Source organism: Myxine glutinosa, chromosome 3 (assembly GCF_964187855.1).
Source record: "Myxine glutinosa chromosome 3, kmMyxGlut1.1, whole genome shotgun sequence".
In the NCBI taxonomy this organism is placed as follows: domain Eukaryota; kingdom Metazoa; phylum Chordata; class Myxini; order Myxiniformes; family Myxinidae; genus Myxine; species Myxine glutinosa.
Genome location: NC_136263.1, coordinates 218,087,994 through 218,109,713, shown reverse-complemented (window position 1 = coordinate 218,109,713; position 21,720 = coordinate 218,087,994). Strand labels below are relative to the sequence as shown.

The 21,720-nt window shown below is 50.0% G+C and overlaps 1 protein-coding gene across 3 annotated transcripts in view; it reads left to right on the top strand.

Moving 5' to 3' along the window:
* LOC137422863 (uncharacterized) overlaps positions 1 to 21,720 on the top strand; it is a 635,168-nt gene that overhangs the window by 470,515 nt on the left and 142,933 nt on the right. The gene's annotated exons all lie outside the window — the stretch shown is intronic.

Here is a 21,720-nt window from a genome sequence, read left to right as displayed (position 1 = left end):
TTCTGACACTGGGTTGAAAATTGCGCTCCAAAATGCCTTGGTAATCTCCTGGTTTCATGATGCCATGCACACATTCAATGCATTCAATGCACAATTCAATGCAATCCCAAAACATCTCTGAACCACCTCCATGTTTGACTGAACCTCCTCCAACCACTGTGTTCTTTTCTTTGAAGGCTTCATTTTTTTTTCTGTAAACATAGAGAATATGTGCTTTCCCAAAAAGCTCTACTTTGGTCTCATCTGTCCACAGGACAATCAGGACATTCTCCCAGAAGGATTTTGGCTTGTTCAGGTGTGTTTTGGAAAACTCCAGTGAGGCTTTCTTATGTCTCTCTCTCAGCAGTGGGGTCGTTCTGGGTTTCCTACCATAAAACCCCCTTTCATTGAGTTGGCGACAGATGGTGTGAGTTGAAACTGTCGTACCTTGTGTCTAAAGGTCATATTGAATCTGTTTTGCAGTTGATCGAGGTGCTTTCTCCACCATTCAAACAATCCTTCACCTTTAATCTTCGATCAGGTTTTCTCTTGCGGCCACGCCTCAGGAGGTTGGCTGCAGTACCATGGGCCTTTAACTTCCTGATAACATTGCGTATGGTGGACACAGGAACATCAAGGTCTCTGAAGATGAACCTGTGGCCTTAGGCGCGTGCGATTTGGTCTCTTCCGAAAACAGAAGCCTCTTCCGGAAGATTGCTTTGCGCCGAACAGGCAGAAGAGAAGCAAGATGGCGGCCAAACATGTAATACTCGTGCTCATGATGGAAGAATTAGACAAAGATGGCACTACATCACAAGTTGATGCAAATATCCAGATTGTGTTTTCACTTGCAAGTTTTGCTGTGTAGGTATAACCAGCAGCATTTCTCGCGCCTCTTCTGTTGCCTCTTCCGCGCCTATTCTGCTGGATGATGGGAAGAGGCAGAAGAGCTTCCGAGAAGAGAAGAGTCCAAATCGAACGACCGGAAGAGAGCCGGAAGAGGCTTCTGTCTTCGGAAGAGACCAAATCGCACGCGCCTCTTGAGATTGTCCATGCTTGGCAACAATCTTGTGTCTGACCTCCTCAGACAATTGTCTGGTTTTCTTTCTTTTCTCCAATCTCATTGCAACGCACACTGTGACACAAAACAGCAGAATGACTCCTTTTCTCGATTCAAACAGGTTGAATAAGTGATTTTTATATTGTGGGCACCTGCAACTCACCATAGGTGAGTTCAATTCCAAAGTAAAGGAGAATCACCTGTTTGAAATATCATTATTTCTAACAACTTCTAAAAGGTGCCAATAATATTGTCCGGGCCATATTCGGATTTCTGTGTGGAATAAGCTAAGATTTAGTAATTTTTTCAGTTTTTTTTTGTTTGTTTTGTTCCACTGCAAACCAAAGAAATACATTTGTGGATACCAAGAGATTTTTAAATTTCAATAATTTTCTGGAAGAAATGGTACATTATTTGAAAACAGTGCAAGGGTGCCAATATTTTTGGCCATGACAGTATATCGTGCTTCACAGTCTGGCAACCTGCCTTTCTCTCCAACCACTCTGCCTATGGCATGCAATGTCAACTCCATATGTGTGGCTCTCAACGGAATCCTTTCATCTCCTTTTAAGTCAAGGCTGGAGTTCCCAAGGTAGTGTTCTGGGTTTCGTCCTCCTCCTGATCTTCATGAATGATCTCTCTGACTCTCTGGAAAATCCTCTTTACCTATTTGCTGATGACTCCACCCGGTGCCATGACATCCCTCATCCTCCAGACATGCAGGTTGCAGCTTCTTCCATATCTGCAAATCTTGAACAAAAATCACGTGCTCGTTAGGCAGTTGGAATGCATCTTTAGATCCTGACGGATCATGCATTTTCGCTGTCCCTCTGGGGGGGGGGGGGGGGGCGTCTGGCAAGCCCCCCTTCTCCCACCCCCATATATTTTCTTTGCAGTCCTCTTGTGAAGGTGCAGTTGTTCAGTCATCCTTTTAATTGGAGACTCGTACTGTATATGGAGCCGTAACAAGACAAACACTCCAAACACTGATCTTATCTTGAACACCACTTACTGCCACAACAATAATAAAAAAAAACACGACTTGCTGTTACCCTGGTAACAAACAGAGAATGGGTAGGGGAAGGGCAAATTTGCAAATGAACAAATCTCAAGCGGAGGCAGATAAAGCAACAAGGATAAAATGGAGGACAGGTGGCGTTGTTGGTAATTAATGTACAGTGTTGTCGTCCTGTCACCCATGATTGGGGGCAGGTTAGTGTGTTGATGTGGACAGGCTGGTGCTGAGTATTGTACCGGAGAGCTCAAGTCATTCCAGGGACTCTTCCAGCTCTTGATCGGTTTCCCGACTGACCCTTCTTCACACCCTGTGATAACTTTTTCGTCTCTATAGCACATAGTCTGACTAACTCTCTCAGCACGCAGAAATGCACCGAGAGACGTATTCTTCTCTCTTTCCCTGGACACTCTCACTGCAGCTCCCTGGGGGTTACATGTGGGAGTAGGATCACAAAAAGGATTGGGAACTTGGTGGAGTACCCTTTGGAATGGTCAATCTTTGGCTTGCCCTCCCACAAGCATTTGTTACTGCTGTCATAGCCTCAATGGGTCGCAGTATCCTCGACGCTGATGGAAGTCGCACCCACTACTGATGTGACTTTGGTAAAAAAATCTCCCTGAATCATCCATCTGTGCAACACAATGAGCAAATCCTATTTCGGAATTCTGATTCTTAAGTCGAAAGGAAAACTTGGTTTGCCTTATATTGGGCACAAATTTGAGCTGTGAAATGTTCCATATCACGTGAATAAACCCATCTGCCAGCACAGTTTATTTTATCGTCGAGTGCATAAACAGGTACAATTTGAAAAATATTGCTTCTTTGTACAGACCATGGATGAATTTGATGAGGAAGTTAATGCATGGAATGGTCACCCAAGAAAGGTAGTGGTAGCAGAGGGAGTACATACGAATAAATAGGAATTGGATAGGTCCCGAGTTGCCATGGAGATGGAGGGGCACAGGGATATTTGCAAGACTTGTGGATAGCTGGTGTATGGAGGGGTGATGGTTTCTGGTGTTGGTGTAGTGCAGGCATGATGTGCGGAAAGGACTTGTCTTATGCCAATGTTACTTGTGTGTAATCTAGATTCTTACACCTCCCATCTCTCCCCCCCCCCCCCCCTCCTCCCTCCCCCTCTTCCAAGTATGCTATGCGGCTGGTGGCCTTTGGTCAACTACATCTGGTGCTGGGCATTAACGAAATGTCCAACATAAAAGAAGGTAATCTGCACGGCAAGTGTCGCCCTGGAGACTTGTCTGCACTGCGAGTCTCGCCCTTGGCAGCTTGTCTGTGTCTGCATGTTGCACGCTCAGCTGCTTGTCTATGCCCATGAGTCACGCCCTCGGCAGCTCATCTGCACCTGCATGTTGCTCCCTTGTCTGTCCGTCTGCGCCCGTGAGTCGCACCCCTGGGGCCCGTTTGCGTCCGCGAATCTCGCCTCTTAGACCCATCTGAGCCCGAAAATCTTGCCCCTTGTACCCATCTGCGCCCACGAGTCTCGCCCCTGGGGTCCGTCTGCACCCGAGACTATCGCCCCTGCTGCTCTGCAGCTGCGAATCGCAGCACAGTACAATATATGTGAATGGAAATGACAAGCAAGGAAAGGTAGTAGGGGTCATGCATTATTTGGGCGATGAAATGTTGTGTTCTGTCCACAAACTGGAGCTGCCATCGATTTGTCTTTGCTAGTTATGAAGCGAAAACGAAAATCTCGTCCCAACGATGCCTTTGCACAGCTGATGCAGATCCGCTCATTCCTGCGGTTTCGTTTTCTTCCAATGTCTGGAACTCGACACTCACGCATCTTTACAATGACAGTAGATCTGGATGGGGTCGCACACGAAGCCTCTGGGCCGTCACAGAAAACTGCAAGATGCAACCTCGCACTCAAGGTTCACTTGCATGGATCAAAGCATTTTTTCTTTTCTGCTTTTGTTTGTTCAACCATTGTGTTAAATGTGGATTTATAAGTATATTGTGAAGCACCTACTTGCTGAAATTTACAACACAACGAGCAGATCTCTTTCAAATACAAGCTCATACGGCCATTCATCAGGTTGAGCAGAAACCCATTCCTTTAATCTCCAAGATGGTTTAATTTGTTATTGGAAGTTGAATTGTCGTATGGAAGTGAAGGAACAGCACCACATTGATTGGAAACAAATAACATATCAACGGTATGTGGGAGCACAAAGGAAATGACAGAATAGCAACTAAACAACGATATATATATACTAGCAGAAGTACCTGGCATTGCCGGGCGGGGGAGGGGAGGAGGAGGGGGAAAGGGAGGGGAGGGGAACGAGGGGGGGGAGCAAGCCCCTTGGCAAAGCGAGCGATTTTTTTTTCCATAGCATCATAGCGTCTTAGCGTACATAGCGTTTCATAGCGTCATAGCGATTTTTTTTTTTCTTAGCGTCATAGTGTTCATAGCGTTCATAGCGTCATATCGTTCATAGCGTCATAGCTTCATAGCGTTTCATAGCGTCATCGCGATTTTTTTTTTCATACCGTCATAGCGTCATAGCGTTCATTGCGTCAAATCGGTCATAGCGTCATAGCGTCATATCGTTCATAGCGTTTCATAGCGTCATAGCGATTTTTTTTTTCATAGCGTCATAGCGTTCATAGCGTCATCACGTGATCGCTCTGAGCGAGCTCTGAGCGTCATAGCGATTTTTTTTTTCATAGCGTCATAGCATTCATAGCGTCATAGCGTTCATAGCGTCATATCGTTCATAGCGTCATAGCGTTCATAGCGTCATAGCGTCATCACGTGATCGCTCTGAGCGAATCAGCGCCCACCTGTTCTGATTCCGTTGATTCCGTACGCTGAAATGCGCTGAGGTAAATATGAATAAAAAATATGGATCGTCAAATATTTTGAGTTCGGCCATGTTCGTCCCAGGCTCAATGGCCATGTCTATGCCAAATATCAAGCACGTAAGCCTCTCCGTTTAGGAGTCTATCGGTAACATTACACACACACACACAAACTGTGTTTTATATATATAGATATAGATATATATATAGATATATATATATATATATATATAGATAAATATATATATATAGATATATATATATAGATATAGACACAGACAGTCACGTGAAAAAGTAAGTACACCCCATGTAAAGTTTTGACTTTTTCAACATATTTCAACATACAGCTATTTGATCTTCATTTCAACAATATTGACAGATAAAGGTGATATAACATAACAAATATCATGAAACATTTACATTTTGTAGTCCATTGTATAATTTAAATAAACATAAATGCAAATTTCACATGTGGAAAAAGTAAGTACACCCCCACATTTATCACTACTTCATCGACCTAAAATTAGAATCAGGTGCACCAGCTCAGGTGCAAATGATTAGAACATCGTCACAGAGGATCTTGGAGGAACGTGTCTCATTTTAAACCTCAGACATTTAGTTTGGTTTGCTCTTTGTTGTTGAAGTGTGCGGCATCACAATGCCGAGATCAAAAGAGCTCTCTGAGTTCTTCAGAAAGAAGGTTATAGATGCCTACGAGTCTGGGAAGGGATTTAAAAAGATCTCCAAACAATTTGAAATCAATCATTCGACTGTCCGGAAGATCATCTACAAGTGGAGAAGATTCCAAACAACTGCCAACTTGTTCAGGCTAGGCCGCCCCAGCAAGTTCAGCCCTAGAGCAGACCGCAAGATGCTGAAATAAGTCTCTAAGAACCCCAGAATGTCATCACGGGACCGACAGGTAGTTCTTGCCACTGTTGATGTCAAAGTGCACGAGTCTACCATTAGAAAGAGGCTGCACAAATTTGATCTACATGGGAGGATCCGGCCATAAAAACATTGCCTCAAAAAGAGAACCATGACAATCACAACTACATATGGGCAGGGTACAGCCCAAAGTGGAGATCGGTTTCTGAGTTTTGGGACATGGAATGTAGGGACAATGACAGGGAGATCAGGAGAAGTGGTGGAAGTATTGATTACAAGAAGAGTGGACATATGTTGTGTGCAAGAGACGAGATGGAAGGGAAGTGGTGTGAGAATGGTGAAGGGTCGGCAGGGACCGAAATACAAGTTTGTGTGGCAAGGGTGCCGGGAGGGCGTGACTGGTGTTGGTGTCCTGTTTTCTGAGGAGTTTGTAGACAGTGTGGTGAGTGTGACTAGAGTGAGTGATAGGTTGATGATGGTGAAAATGATGATTGGAAAGCTCTTGGTGAACGTCATCTCGGGATATGCTCCGCGGGTTGGTCGGAGCGATGAAGAGAAGGACAAGTTCTGGTGTGCGATTGAGAAGCTGATGGAAAACGTGAAAGATGAGGAAGTTCGGAGATCTCGGAGATCTCGCGAGATCTTGGAGACGGTGGGAGGGATTTTCGAAGCTCCACTCGGTCTCCACGTTATTCGAAGTTAAGTCTGTTCACATTTGTATTTTGTCGAAACTGTATTTATCTTTCGGTGAGTGAAGTTATTGTGTGCAACTTTGGTTGTTTCTCGGTGTTTATCTTTCATAAATTGATCGTCTGTTTGCCGTGTCGCGAGCAAGGCCTTTGCCGCGTCGCGAACGATTTGAAATCGAAGTTAAGTGATTGTTCCCATTTGTATTTTCGTTAAAACTGTATTTATTTATGGTGTTGTACGTATATTGTGTCCCGACGAAGATTTTTCGGTGCAAATCTTTCATACCTGTATTGAAAATCGTGTTAATTCGTGTCGTGTCTTGAGGCCTTGTACAGTGTACACTGTACAACCTTGAGGCTTTGTTTTTCTCTCGGCGGTCCGTCGTTTGTGATCCAATAACTTTCGTTCTCTGTATTCCCAGACTTTTCACCCATAGCCTACTTCCTTGTGTAAATCTCAACTCAAAAAAAAACAACAAAAAAAAAAACATTTCCTTCTCTTATTCGTTTATTCATTCTTATTCGTTCGTTCGTTCTTCGACCACGTGTTTCTCCCCCATTTCCCCAGATAGTTTTCACTGTTATTAACCTTCAATGTTTACACTTTCCCCTCAAGTTATGTATTCCGTCATATTTTATAACACCTTTTTCTTCTTCTTCTTTAAAAGGCTGCTTTCGACTTGCTCACCAAATCAATTCATCCCAAAAAAAATATCCATCTCCTATAGTGCCTTTTTTCTACATTCCCTAAACTCTCCTGCACTCCATCCTCCATCCAGCGTCCTTAAACGTATTTTTAACTCGAAGGTCACAAGAAACTCATTTTGCAATAAATGTTCGTTTCCCATAAATCGTACACTTTCTAAAATCCAATCTCACCCCTCCCCTCCAAATCTTCCCCATAACCCCTCCCCTCCAAATCTTCCCCATCACCCCTCCCCTCCAAATCTTCCCCATCACCCATCCCTTTCAAATCTCCCCCCTTGCCCCCTCCCTCCTAAACTACCCCCTCACCCCTCCCCGCCAAGACGCCCCCTCGACCCTCCCCTCCTAGACTCCTCCCTCACCCCTCCCCTCCAAATCTCCCCCATATCCCATCCCTTTCAAATCCCTCCCCTTGTCCCTTCCCTCCCAAACTCCCCCCTCACCCCTCCCCTTCAAATCTCCCCACCCTCATTGCTTCTCAATTTCCCCCCTCTCACTCCCCCTCCTCAAAGCGTCCTCCCCGCTTCTTCCCCCTTCAAACTCTCACCTCCATCTCCCCCAACCTTCTGCCTCGCTCTTCCCCCTCCTCAAATAACACCTCATTGTGCCACACCCAATCACCATCAAACCTTTTGTCCGGCCCATCCTTCCCTTTCTCCGAGCTATTCTGAAATCTCTGACACACCTTCAACAGCTCTCCCTACCTCTTCCACCTCTTCCACATCTTACCCTACCCCTCCTCCCCCCTGTTCTGTATCTGATGCTCCCCCTTCCTCTTCATTAACGGTATGGACCTCAAACATCCGGGGCCTTCGTTCAAACTTAACTGATCTCTCCATACAGGTTGCTTCTGTCAAACCAGATGTGATCTGCTTAACAGAAACTTTCCTCCTTTATGATGTCTCTGATTCCTTAGTATCTCTCCCGGGCTACTCCCTCCTCCGGTATGATAGACCTGAGCCTCGTCCTGGAGGCGGGGTTGCTATCTTTATCAAAAACTCTCTTCCTCACTCGCCCTGCACTGCACTCTCTCCACCTCACGCCCAGGAATACCTCTGGCTACGGCTTCCCCTTCGCTCCCACCTCTTGTTCATATGTGTGTTGTACCGTCCACCAAACAGTGATGACTCCATCTACATCTCGCTGTCTGATAATATGGACCAACTTCTATCTACTCATCCCAACTCTCTCTTCCTCATATGTGGTGATTTCAACTGTCATCATGCCAGTTGGCTGGGTGTGGGTACCTCTCTCACCAGCCATGGCTCCTCAGCAAAGGACTTCTGCGACTCACTGGGACTGACACAATCTGTCAATTTCCCGACCCGGATCTCAGTCAACGGAACATCTTCTCTTCTGGACTTGGTTATGACTAACTTCCCTGAAAATGTCTGCTGCTCTTCTTCTGCTCCAATCGGATCATCTGATCATGTCCTTGTTAAAGTGGACATCTCTCTGACCATCCTCAGGGAGCCTGCGCAGCGTCGACGAGTCTGTCATTTCACTCAGGCCAACTGGCACGGTCTTCAAGCGGCCATCAATCATCTGGACTGGTCTCCCATCTCTACCACCTCTGACATCAACTCATCCTGGGAATTCTTCCAAAGTAAATTGCTCTCTCTCTCATGCACAGATTTATCCCATCTCGTCTTCAGTTGTCATACCCTTCATCCCGTCCATGGTACACGGAATCTTGTGGTGAGGCTGTTGCCCAGAAACAACTTGCCTTCGTCTCCTGGAAAGCAAATCCAACGGAAGGAAATCTCATTTCCTTTCACAAAGCCCGAAACAAGTGTGTGTCCACCCTCAGGAGAGCCAGGAAACAATATCTCTCCGTTCTCAAGACCGAACTCTCTTATCTGTCTCCCTCTTCCAAATCCTGGTGGCGTCTGGTCAAATCCGTTTCTGGTGTTTGTTCCCCCTCCATCCCCTCCCTTACCTCAAACGGCTACACAGCTGACTCCGCACGTGAAAAAGCTGAATGCCTCAACTCTGTGTTTGCCTCTAAATCTTGTGTCCCAAACCCATCCCTCTCTGTACCCACCATACCCAGTCGTACCCTGCTGCTCCTGGACTCCGTGTCCTTTCCTCCTGACAAGGTGGAAAAGTTTCTGTCAACCCTCGACTCTGATTCTGCAACTGGACCCGACGGCATCAGCCCATGGGTCCTAAAATCCTGCTCTGCCGCTCTATCTCACCCTCTCTCTGTTCTCTTCACCCTCTCTTTTGCTCAAGGTCAACTGCCATCTGCTTGGAAATCAGCCAACATCACCGCTTTGCACAAAAAAGGTGCAAAAACAGATCCTAGCAACTACAGACCAATCAGCCTTCTCCCAATTATCAGCAAAGTCATGGAATCCATCATTGCTTCGGATATGAAATCTTTCCTCTTCTCCAATGGCTTGATCTCTGATCATCAATTTGGTTTCAGACCAGGTCACTCTACTCTGGACATGCTGCTTCTGCTGTCTCAACAATGGATGGAGGTCCTCAATGCCAAACAGGAAATTAGAGCTGTCTCCCTTGACATATCACGTGCCTTCGACACGGTCTGGCACCCCGCTCTGCTCACCAAACTCTCCTCCTTTGGTATCCATGGAAATCTCCATGCATGGCTGGCGGACTTCCTCTCTAGTCGTCGTCAACGTGTGGCCCTGAATGGGTTTCTCTCATCTCCTCTTCCTGTTCAGGCTGGAGTTCCTCAAGGCAGTGTTCTGGGCCCCGTGCTTTTTCTGGTCTTCATCAATGATCTCTCTGACTCTCTTGAAAATCCTCTCTATCTCTTTGCTGATGACTCCACTCTCTGCCGCTCCAATCCTCTTCCCTCAGATCGGCAGTCTGCAGCCTCCTCACTCTCTGAAGACCTGGACAAAATCACAGACTGGTCAAACAAGTGGAACATGTCTTTCAATCCTGACAAATCTCACACTCTTACTATGTCTCTCCGAAAAGATCGACTGGACAACCCTCCCATCTACTTTCTCAACAATCCTCTCCAAGAAGTTCTGTCGCTCAAGCTTTTGGGTCTCACTATCTGCCATGATCTTTCTTGGGAAAACCACATTTCCAAGCTGGCCTCCAAAGCCAGTCGCCGACGGGGCATCCTCCGTCGTGCGAAGTCCTTCCTCGGCACACCTGAGCTCCTCACCACATACAAGGCTTTCATCCGCAGCTCAATGGAATACTGTTCTCCCCTATGGGCCGGTGCTCCTGCCTCACACCTAGCTCGGCTTCACGCTGTTGAAACCAAAGCTTTCAGAATTATTGGAATCTCCCACGATGAAGCTATCTCTGAGGGCCTTTCACTCACTCACCGCAGGCAGGTAGGTGGTCTTTCTGTCTTCTACCGACTCCTCTCCGGCCTTGCACCCCCAGCTCTCTCTGTGCTCTGTCCCCCAAATATTCCTACAGGTCGCACAAGATCTGCCAGCAACCCTCTGATGGTTAAACTGCCGAAATCTCGGCTCTCTGCTCACCTTCACTCTTTCATTTCCTCTTTTCTCCCGCCTCTGGAACAAACTCCCTCACTCCCTTCAATCCCACTCCTTCCTCCAGGTCTTTAAAACAGCTGTTCACCACCATCTCTTATCTTCCCCCATCCAAAACCTTGATCTTTTCTACCCCCGCTAATTCACCCCAGATCCACCTTGTTTGAAATTCCAACTTCTTTCCTGGAAGTCCTGGCAGTGTCCATATGTTTTATACCTCTCCCACCGCCCCCTTCCCATGCCCCCCCCCCCCAAAGCCCTCGCCCTCTCTCAGATCTCTCGATGTCTCCATGTCTCTCGGTCCCTGCTCTCAAATGTTGTGTTTGTGTCCTTCCCCCTCTCTCCCCATCTTGTCTACCGCTCCCGATGTTATATGTTTTATGTGTCGGTTTGTGTGATAATGTCACACTTTCTGTGTGATAATGTTCGCTCTTTCACGAGCCTCGATCTTGTATACAAAAAAAAAAAAAAAAAAAAAAAAAAGTTGTTGTGGTAGGAGGACACCTAAATGGACATGTGGGATGGAGTATGGACGGTTTTGAGGGAGTTCATGGTGGTTACGGATATGGTGTGAGAAATGGAGAAGGGGAAAGGATTTTGGAGTTTGCTGATGGAGCTGATTTGTTGATTTGTTATACTCAGTTCCAGAAAGAAGATAATAAGCTTGTTACATACACGTCCGGTGGGTCGACGACAACCGTTGACTACCTGATGGTGCGCAGGCGAGATAGGGGGCACCTCCGAGACACAAAGGTGATCCCGGGGGAGGAGGCCGTTTCACAGCACCACTTGGTTGTCTGTGACATAAGGGTGAAAGGCATAACGGCGGACGAGACCCGGTACTACCACGTGGTCGCCGCCCTCGGGCCCGGCACTGCCGCCCGAGTCGTGTCCAACCTTCGGCGCCCGCCGGGCGACAACAAATACGAGGCACTCAAACGTCTCCTGCTCGCCACGTTTGGGCTCACGGAGATCGAACGGGCCGACCGCCTCCTGGACCTTCGTGAACTCGGCGACACACGACCATCCGTGCGGATGGATTTTATGCTGTCGCTGCTTGGGGACCAACCCCCGGATTTCTTATTCCGGGCGCTTTTCCTCCGCCAGCTACCCACACAGGTACGCCTCGCGCTGGCCGGTTCCAAGATAAAGGAACCCCGCGCCCTGGCCGTAGAGGCCGACATGTTTTTTGCGGCCTGCGACACGCGGTCGGTGTTCGGTGCTGCCGTAGTGGATCCCGGGGCAGAGGCTACAGCGCCCCCGGCTTCACTCGTAGCCGCTGCTCCGCCCCGCCCACTACCGCCAACACCACGGCCGCCGCGGCCGCGCAAACCTGGTGCTACTAACACGCCAGGTTCGGCCGCAAGGCTAAAACGTGTCACCCGTCGTGCTCTTTTGACAGGCCGGGAAACGACCGGGCCGGCGCTCATTAGCGGGCCTGAGCATCGGCCATTCCGGCAGCCTCCTGTTCATCACGGACACCTTGTCTGGGCGCCGTTTTCTTTGTGACACAGGAGCGCAGGTAAGCGTCCTCCCAGCCTCCATGTCCGACAAGCAAACTGCGGGCCGGGGCCCCGTTTTGCTTGTCGCCAACGGTACACCCATCCGCACATTCGGGAAGCGTTGCCTCTCCCTGCGGTTCGGAGGGCAGCGCTTTCAATGGTCGTTCGTGACCGCCAGCGTGCCAATGGCACTGCTCGGTGCGGACTTCCTATGTGCGAATGGGCTGTTGGTCGACGTGAAGCGCAGACGGCTCGTCCAGGCCGAAACCTTCAGCTCGCTCGCTTGTTCGCTGAGCGGCTCGTTGAGCGGCTCACTGAGCGTCTCACCGAGCGGCTTGCCAAGCGGCTTGCTGGAGGGGTCCGTCCCGGCGAGTTTAGTTTGCACGCTTCCGGCAGCGGACGACTTTACCCACCTCCTCGCCAGTTTCCCGGCCCTCACACGGCCCACCTTCTCAGCGGTAGCCGTTAAACACGGGGTGGAGCACCATATCCCCACGGTCGGGCCGCCGGTCTATGCCCGGGCACACCGACTTGAGCCCACGAAGCTCGCGGTGGCGAAAGCGGAGTTCGCCACGCTGGAGCGGCTGGGGATCGTACGGCGCTCCAACAGCGCTTGGGCTTCTCCTCTGCACATTGTGCCGAAGCCCGGCGGAGGATGGCGGCTGTGCGGGGACTACCGCCGGCTCAATGATGCCACCACCCCAGACCGCTACCCGGTCCCGCACATCCAGGACTTTTCCGCCCGGTTGGCAAACACGACCGTGTTTTCCAAGGTGGACCTCATCCGGGGCTACCACCAGGTCCCCGTCCAACCGGACGACGTCCCGAAGATGGCCGTCATTACCCCTTTCGACCTCTTCGAGTTCCTGAGGATGCCTTTCAGGTTGAAGAATGCGGCCCAGGCGTTCCAACGGCTTATGGACAGCGTCTTGCGCGACTTACCTTTCCTGTTTGTCTACCTGGACGACATCCTGGTCGCGAGCGCGTCCCGGGAGGAGCACCTGCTCCACCTCCGCACGCTCTTCGAACGCCTGGGCCAGCATGGCCTAATCATCAACCCCGCCAAGTGCCGTTTCGGCGTCGCCGCCATCGACTTCTTGGGGCACCGCATCACCAGGCACGGGGCCGTCCCTTTACCGGCCAAGGTGGAGGCGGTCAGGGATTTCCCGCGGCCCCGCACAATCAAGGGGCTCCTGGAGTTCCTGGGCATGGTAAATTTTTACCACCGCTTCGTGCCCCACGTCGCCCAGCTTCCCCGCCCCTTGCACGAGGCCCTCCGGGGCAAGCCGGGCAAAGGTGACATCGCCTGGTCGGCGCCGATGACTGCGGCATTTGCGGTGCAAAGCTGGCCCTGGCCGACGCCACCATGCTGGCGCACCCGGCGCCCGATGCACCGATCGCCCTCACCACCGACGTGTCGGACTACGCGGTGGGCGCGGTGCACGAGCAGTGGGTGCGTGGTGCTTGGCAACCACTGGCGTTTTTTAGCTGGCAGTTTTGCCCGCACGAACGCCGCTATTGCACCTTCGACCGCGAGCTGCTCGGGCTCCACCTGGCGGTCCGACACTTCCGCCATCTGCTGGAGGGCCGCCCGTTCACGGCATTCGTCGACCACAAGCCCCTTGTGTTCGCGATGGGCAAGGTCGCCGAGCCATGGTCGGCACGGCAGCAGCGTCACCTCTCTGCCGTGTCCGAGTACACGACAGACATCCGTCACGTGGCGGGTAAAGACAACCCGGTGGCGGATTGCCTTTCCCGGTCCGTCGTGCTAGCGGTCCACCTCGGGGTCGACTATGCCCGGATGGCGGAGGACCAGACCGCCGACCCCGGCGTCCAGGCCTTACGGACCGCCGTCAAGGCCCTCCGCGTCACCGAGGTGCCGTTCGACGCCGCGGGCGCGGCCCTCCTATGCGACGTCTCCCTCGGCCGGCCTTGCCCCATCGTGCCCGCTGGCTGGCGGCGCCCAGTTTTCGACGCCATCCACGGCCTGTCCCACCCGGGCACGAAGGCATCCCAGAAGCTCGTCGCGGCGAAGTTCGTCTGGCACGGCCTCCGGAAGGACGTCCGCGACTGGGCCAGGACGTGCCTCGCGTGCCAGCGCGCAAAGGTCCACCGCCACACCCAGGCCCCGTTGGCCCCGTTTGCGGTGCCCGAGCTTCGGTTCGACCATGTGCACGTCGACTTGGTGGGACCTCTGCCCCCCTCGCGGGGGTTCACCCACCTCCTCACCATGGTGGACCGCACCACACGGTGGCCGGAGGCCGTCCCATTGGCGGCGACGTCTGCAGCTGATGTGGCGCAGGCCTTCATCGCCAATTGGGTTGCCCGGTTCGGTGCCCCCTCGGATATCTCGTCCAACCGCGGCCCACAGTTCACCTCGGAGCTCTGGGCCGCGGTGGCGCAAGGGCTCGGGGTGACACTACACCGCACCACGGCCTACCACCCCCAGGCCAATGGCCTGTGTGAGCGCTTTCATCGCTCAATGAAGGCCGTGCTCCGGGCCAGCCTCCGCGACGGCAGCTGGGTCGACAGACTCCCCTGGGTCCTGCTGCGCCTGAGGACGGCGCCCAAGGACGATCTGCGTGCGTCCTCGGCGGAGCTGGTCTTCGGGCAACCACTGCGGGTACCGGGTGAATTTATCCCCGACTCCACGGCTCCTTGGTCCGCGGCGCAACAGCGCTCCGCCCTTCAGGAGACCGCCCGGAGGTTCGCCCCGGTGCCGACGGCACACCACGGTTGCCCAGCTTCCCACGTCGCCCCGGAGCTTCGCATGGCGAAGTACGTCTTCGTCCGGCACGACGCCCACCGGGCACCGCTACGGCCCCCGTACGACGGGCCCTTCCGCGTGCTGGAGACCGGGGACAAATTTTTCACCATCGACATCGGCGGTGCCCCGGATCGCATCTCCGTGGACCGCCTCAAGCCGGCCCACCTCGATCCGGACCACCCCCCCCGCAAGCAGCTCTGCCTCCGCGTCGAGGCCGCCCCCCGGCGGTCGGACCCCCGGCACCCCCCAGCCCCGCCGTCCCGCCACCCCCCAGACCGGCATCCATCGCCAGGGGCCGTTTCGGCCGGGTCATCCGGCTTCCCCGCAAACTCACCCTTCAGGTGCGCGGGAATTCTGGGGGGGGCGCGTGTGGCAGACACAAGGGACACTAATTCAGCGCACCAGCAGGTGGCGCGAACGTCCAGGTGGGGAACTGGAATGCATGCCCCGCCTATCGACCGATCGGCCACGCCCGGGGACTAGGCGTGGCCTCGGGATATATATGCAGGCTCTAAGCTCGAACCCGCTCAGTGCTGAAGTGCGAGCTTTCGAATAAAGACTTTGTTATACCAACGCGTTGTGGCCTACCTCTCTGGCAATCGAGTCGTGTGTGCGCAGCACCACAACGTGTTCATTTTATTATTAAGGAGTGTGAACTGTGACAAAATGTAATGTGCGATGAGCCAGTGCCGACAATGATTCTGTAGCTTGTTTGAAACACTGTGTCACGCAATATGATAACAACCATGTTGAAAAACTGCATACTGTAGATTCAGAATTTATCCGATAGGTCATCCGACAAAGTAGTTCAAATAACATGCAAAATTCAGCTCATTAATATTCATGACCCTGGAAGTTGAGTGTCAGGGAGGAATGAACACCTTTAATGTACTGAATGCCGTGTCTGCTACGGCTCATTTGCACGTGCAGGTAGCAGCACTCAAGTCAATTGGGGAAATTGCTTCCTGGATTTGGTGTGCTGCGCGATTTGGTCGTGCTGGGGAGCGAGCAGTGTACCGGTGACTGTTATTGGCCCCACGACGACTCCGCCTGTGATGTGAAAGCCAGCACTTTCACTGCCAGTCCCCAGCCCGGATTAAAGGAGGAGAGCTAGCATCAGGAAAGTCATCCGGCTGTAAAACCTATTTGCTGAAACATATGGAATGTGGATCCTGAGGAATGTGGAGCATGGTTGGACGTCGCATATACACGACGAGCAGAAATATCACGTGTTTCTGTGAGAAACTGGCAAGGGTTACCGTATCAAGAGTGTATGTGGTTGAAGAAGCAAGTACGAGAGAGGAGGAAAAGAGAAGAAGGTGTGGCTGGCCACATTGAATGTGGGAAGTATGACTGGGAGAGGCAGACAGATTGCTGATGTGATGGAAAGGAAGACGGCACAGATTCTGTGTGTGCAGGAAACAAGGAAAAGGTCATTGGGGGGCAGTTTCAAACCTTTCTACAGTGGTGGAGATGGAATGAGAAACGGGAAAAGGTGTTGGTATCATACGTATTTGATGAGGACGTCAAGAAAAAAGCAGTGGAGGTGGACGGAGTAAGCGACAGAGTTATGAGCATGAGGTGAGATGTTGTTGAACAAGTGAACAATGTGGTCAGTGCTTATACCCCTCGGGTTGGATTCCAAAGTCATGAGAACTGATAAGGATGTATTTTTGGAAGAGATGCATAGAGTGATGGCAAAGGTAACTGGGGCAGAAAAAAATCGTGGTCAGTGGTGACTTCAATGGGCATGCTGGTGAGGCAAATGGAGGTGTGGATGGAGTACAAGGCTGTTTGAGAATGAGAAAGAGAAACAAAGAAGAAGAGCAGATTATTGAATTTGTGGTTACATATGATATGGCAACAGCAAATACATTTTTCCCGACAAGACTAAAACATCACATCACATAAAAGAGCGGAGGTAATGTTTCACAGATAGCTATTTTGTGCAGAAGGAGGAAATGGAAGGCGGTCAAAGATGAAGGTCATACCTGGTGATGCAGCAACACCCCAGCATAGAATGTTGGCCTTAGGTATGGTTATCAAAGGAGTGAAACTATGTAAACAACAATGAGCATCAAAGGTGAGGTGGTGGGAACTGGGAGACAAGGAGAAAAGGGAAGTGGTTGCTGAACGGGTCTTGAGAGAGATGAGAGCAGAGGAAGTTTGAAAAGGGAGTTCTGGATTTGAGAATATTTCAAATGAGATCAAGTAGGCTGGAAAATAGATTTTGGGTATGAATACAGGTAAGCAAAGAGGTGATAATGAGACCTCGTGGTGGATAGGGAAGTACAGGAGGCGATTCAGGAGAAAAAAAACCACCGTTTAGAGGCCATTTTTCCCCGCAAAGCGGGGGTTGGCCTTTTCGGGGACCGTGGTTGTTGTTTTTTTTTTCGGTCCCCTTTTTGAAGCAATGTTTTACGGCCGGATGCCCTTCCTGACGCCAACCCTTTTTGCCGCCTTTAACGACAAACAGGGAATTACCAGTGAACTGGTACTCAATTAGCCGACCTCGGAAGGATGACAGGCTGAGTCAACCCCCCTGGCATTAATTCGGCGATCGACCGAGATTCGAACCCAGGATCCTAGGATCCTAAGCCGGCACCCTAGCCGCTAGCCCAACACCAGGATTCAGGAGATTCAGGAGAAAATGGAAGCAAAAAAGAAGAGGGATGAGATCAATGATCAACAGAGTGCAGATGAGTTTAGGATAACAAATAAGGAAGTAAAGAAAGTGGTGACAAAGGCAAAGGCACAAGCTTGTAGAAGGATGTATGATGATTTAGATACAGAGGAGGGACAGAGGAATATCTTCCATCATTAAATGGCTTCCGCTTCTGATATTAAATCCTTCCTCTTCTCCAATGGTTTGAGCTCAGATCGTCAATTTGGATTCAGACCAGGCCACTCTAATCTGGAAATGCTGCTTCTGCTTTTTCAACAATGGATGGAGGCCCTCAACGCGAAACAGGACTTCCTCTCCTGTCATAGTCATCGTGTGGCCCTGAATGGAATTCTCTCATCTCTTCCTGTCCAGGTTGGAGTTCCTCAAGGCAGTGTTCCTGGCCCTATGCTTTTTCTGGTCTTCATTAATAAATCTCTCCAACTGTCTGGAAAATCCTCTTCATCTTTTTGCCGACGACTCCACCCTCTGCCGCTCCATATATCAACCCTCCGATCGGCAGGCTGCAGTCTCTTCACTCTGCAGACCTGGACAAAATCATAAACTGGTCAAAGAAGTGGAATGAACATGTCTTTCAATCCTGACAAATCTAACACTCTCACTTTGCCTCTCTGTAAAGACCGACAGCAAAACCTTCCCATTTACTTTCTCAACAATCCTCTCGAAGAAGTTCTGTCACTCAAGCTTTTGGGTCTCACTATCTGCCATGATCTTTCCTGGGAAAAACACATTTCCAAGCTGGCCTCCAAAGCCAGTCGCCGACTGGGCATCCTACATCGTGCGAAGTCCTTCCTTGGCACTTCTGAGCTTCTCACCACATACAAGGCTTTCACTCCCTCACTCTCTTCAATCCCACTCCTCTCTCCAGGTCTTTAAAACAGCTGTTCACCACCATCTCTTATCTTCCCCCATCCAAAACCTTGATCTTATCTACCCCTGTTAATCCACCCCAAATCAACCTCCTTCAAATTCCTTGTTTTTCTTCATGAAATCCACTGTCGTGTCCATCTGTTTATTCCGTGTACCCTCCCCAGCCCTCTCCCTTCCACAGATCTCCCGATGTCCCTGTACCCCACTGTTGTTGTGCTTCCCTCTCCCCCCCCCCCCCCCCCCCCCCGCCTCTTCTCTCCCGCTCTCATTGTCGTATGCTCTATGTGTTAGCTCTTACATGAGTCTGGACTTAGTAACACAAAAAAAAAAATCTTTGGAGTTGTGAAAGCCAAAGACAGTGCGGATCCAAATATATCTTCCAGATAACACTGATCAAAAATGAGGACAACACAATGCTGAGAGATGTGGAGATAAAGAAGTGATGGAAAATATACTTTGAGAAACTGATAAATGAGGAGAACCCAATAATTCAGAGTAGAACCTGCTGGAAACGAAGGGACAAGAAGAACCATCCAGAAGGAGAAGGAAGGGAGAACATTGGTGAGAATGAAGAATGGTGGTACGGCAGTTGGGCCAGATGGGATACCTGTTGAAGTGTGGAAGGTGTTGGGTGAAGAGGGTGTTGACTTCTTGCTACAGCTATTCAGAAACTTTTTTTTTTTGTATACAAGATCAAGGCTCGTTCGTGTAAGAGCTAACATTAATCACAAAAAAAAAAAACGGACACACAAAACATACAATCAAGGGAATGGGAGACAAGATGGGGAGAGAGAGAGAGGGATGCACACAAGTACAACAGCAGAGAACAGGGACAACGGGAGATCTGTGGGAGGGAGAGGGCTTGAGGGAGGAGGCATGGGAAGGCTGGGGGCGAGGGGGATTATTTATAAAAAAGAAGAAATGCTGAACGAGTGGAGAGAAAGTACATTGGTCCCGACTTACAAGCAAAAAGGAGATGTGCCGCGTGCAACAACTACAGAGGCACCAAATTGATGTCGCACACTATGAATGTCCGGGAAATAATTATTTGGAAAATGTTGAGGGAGGAAGTGATGGTCAGAGAAGAGTAATTTGGATTTATTTATTTTTGCATTAATTTTTGATTTGTTGATTTTTACCTTCAGACAGATGGTTGAAAACTGTAGAGGATCTACATTTGGTGTTTATTAATCTGGAAAAGGCCTCTGAAAGAGTGCTGTGACAAGAGTTGTGATTAAAAGGTGCACAAAAAGGTGCAAAAACAGATCCTAGCAACTACAGACCAATCAGCCTTCTCCCAATTATCAGCAAAGTCATGGAATCCATCATTCCTTCAGATATGAAATCTTTCCTCTTCTCCAATGGCTTGATCTCTGATCATCAATTTGGTTTCAGACCTGGTCACTCTACTCTGGACATGCTGCTTCTGCTTTCTCAAAAATGGATGGAGTTCCTCAATGCCAAACAGGAAATTAGAGCTGTCTACCTTGACATATCACGTGCCTTCGATATGGTCTGGCACCCCGCTCTGCTCACCAAACTCTCCTCCTATGGTATCCATGGAAATCTCCACGCTTGGCTGGCGAACTTCCTCTCTAGTCGTAGTCAACGTGTGGCCCTGAATGGGTTTCTCTCATCTCCTCTTCCTGTTCAGGCTGGAGTTCCCCAAGGCAGTGTTCTGGGCCCTGTGCTTTTTCTGGTCTTCATCAATGATCTCTCTGACTCTCTTGAAAATCCTTTCTATCTCTTTGCTGATGACTCTACTCTCTGTCGCTCCATTCCTCATCCCTCAGATCGGCAGTCTGCAGGCTCCTCACTCTCTGCAGACCTGGACAAAATCACAGACTGGTCAAACAAGTGGAACATGTCTTTCAATCCTGACAAATTTCACACTCTTACGATGTCTCTCCGAAAAGACCGACTGGACAACCCTCCCATCCACTTTCTGAATAATCCTCTCCAAGAAGTTCTGTCACTCAAGCTTTTGGGTCTCACTATCTGCCATGATCTTTCCTGGGAAAACCACATTTCAAATCTGGCCTCCAAAGCCAGTCGCCGACTGGGCATCCTCCGTCGTGCGAAGTCCTTCCTTGGCACACCTGAGCTCCTCACCACATACAAGGCTTTCATCCGCAGCTCAATGGAAAACTGCTCTCCCCTCTGGGCTGGTGCTCCTGCCTCACACCTGGCTGTCTTCACGCTGTTGAAACCAAAGCATTCAGAATCATTGGAATCTCCCGCGATGAAGCTAACTCCATGGGCCTTTCACTCACTCAATGCAGGCAGGTTGGTGGTCTTTCCGTCTTCTACCGACTCCTCTCTGGCCTTGCCCCCCCAGCTCTCTCTGGGCTCTGCCCCCAAATATTCCAACAGGTCACACAAGATCTACCTGCAACCCTCTTATGGTTAAACTGCCAAAATCAAGACTCTCTGCTCACCTTCACTCCTTCATTCCTCTTTTCTCCCGCCTCTGGAACAAACTCCCTCACTCTCTTCAATCCCACTCCACCCTCCAGGTCTTTAAAACAGCTGTTTACCACCATCTCTTATCTTCCCCCATCCAAAACCTTGATCTTTTCTACCCCTGCTAATTTCACCCCAAATCCACTTTTTTGAAATACCAACTTCTGTCCTGGAAGTCCTTGGTGTCCTTGTGTTTTATACTTCTCCCACCCCCCCACCCCCCCTTCCCAAGCCCTCTCCCTCCCACACATCTCCCTGCTGTCAAATGTTGTGTTTGTGTGCTTCCCCTTCTCTCCCCATCTTGTCTTCCGCTCCCTCTTTTTATATATTTTGTTTGTCTGGTTGATTTGTTTGTGAAATAAATGTTCGCTCTTTCACGAGCCTCGATTCAGTATACAAAAAAATATAAAATAATGATCATGTCATCTGTGCCTCCATTATGACGTCATAATTCGACAATTAAAAAACTTCTTCCGATCAAGATGAAATTTCTCATTTGTCGGAGAAAAAAATTAATGATGGCGTCATCGCTCACGTGGTTTGGCCGCCATATTTATTTTTCCACAAAAGCCTTAAAAACCACTGAAGCGTGTCCTGGCGATGGTCTGCAATCTCTGATTGCTCTTTCTTCATTTTTGTGACGCACACCATGGGATCTTTGACGTCAACCAACTAATGCTGGCAGACAGGACGCCCAGTTTAACGTACATCCGAGAATCCGGCACACACATTGAATCACCCTGCTTCCGAAACGCCGGAATGACTGTTTATAGCTGGTCTAC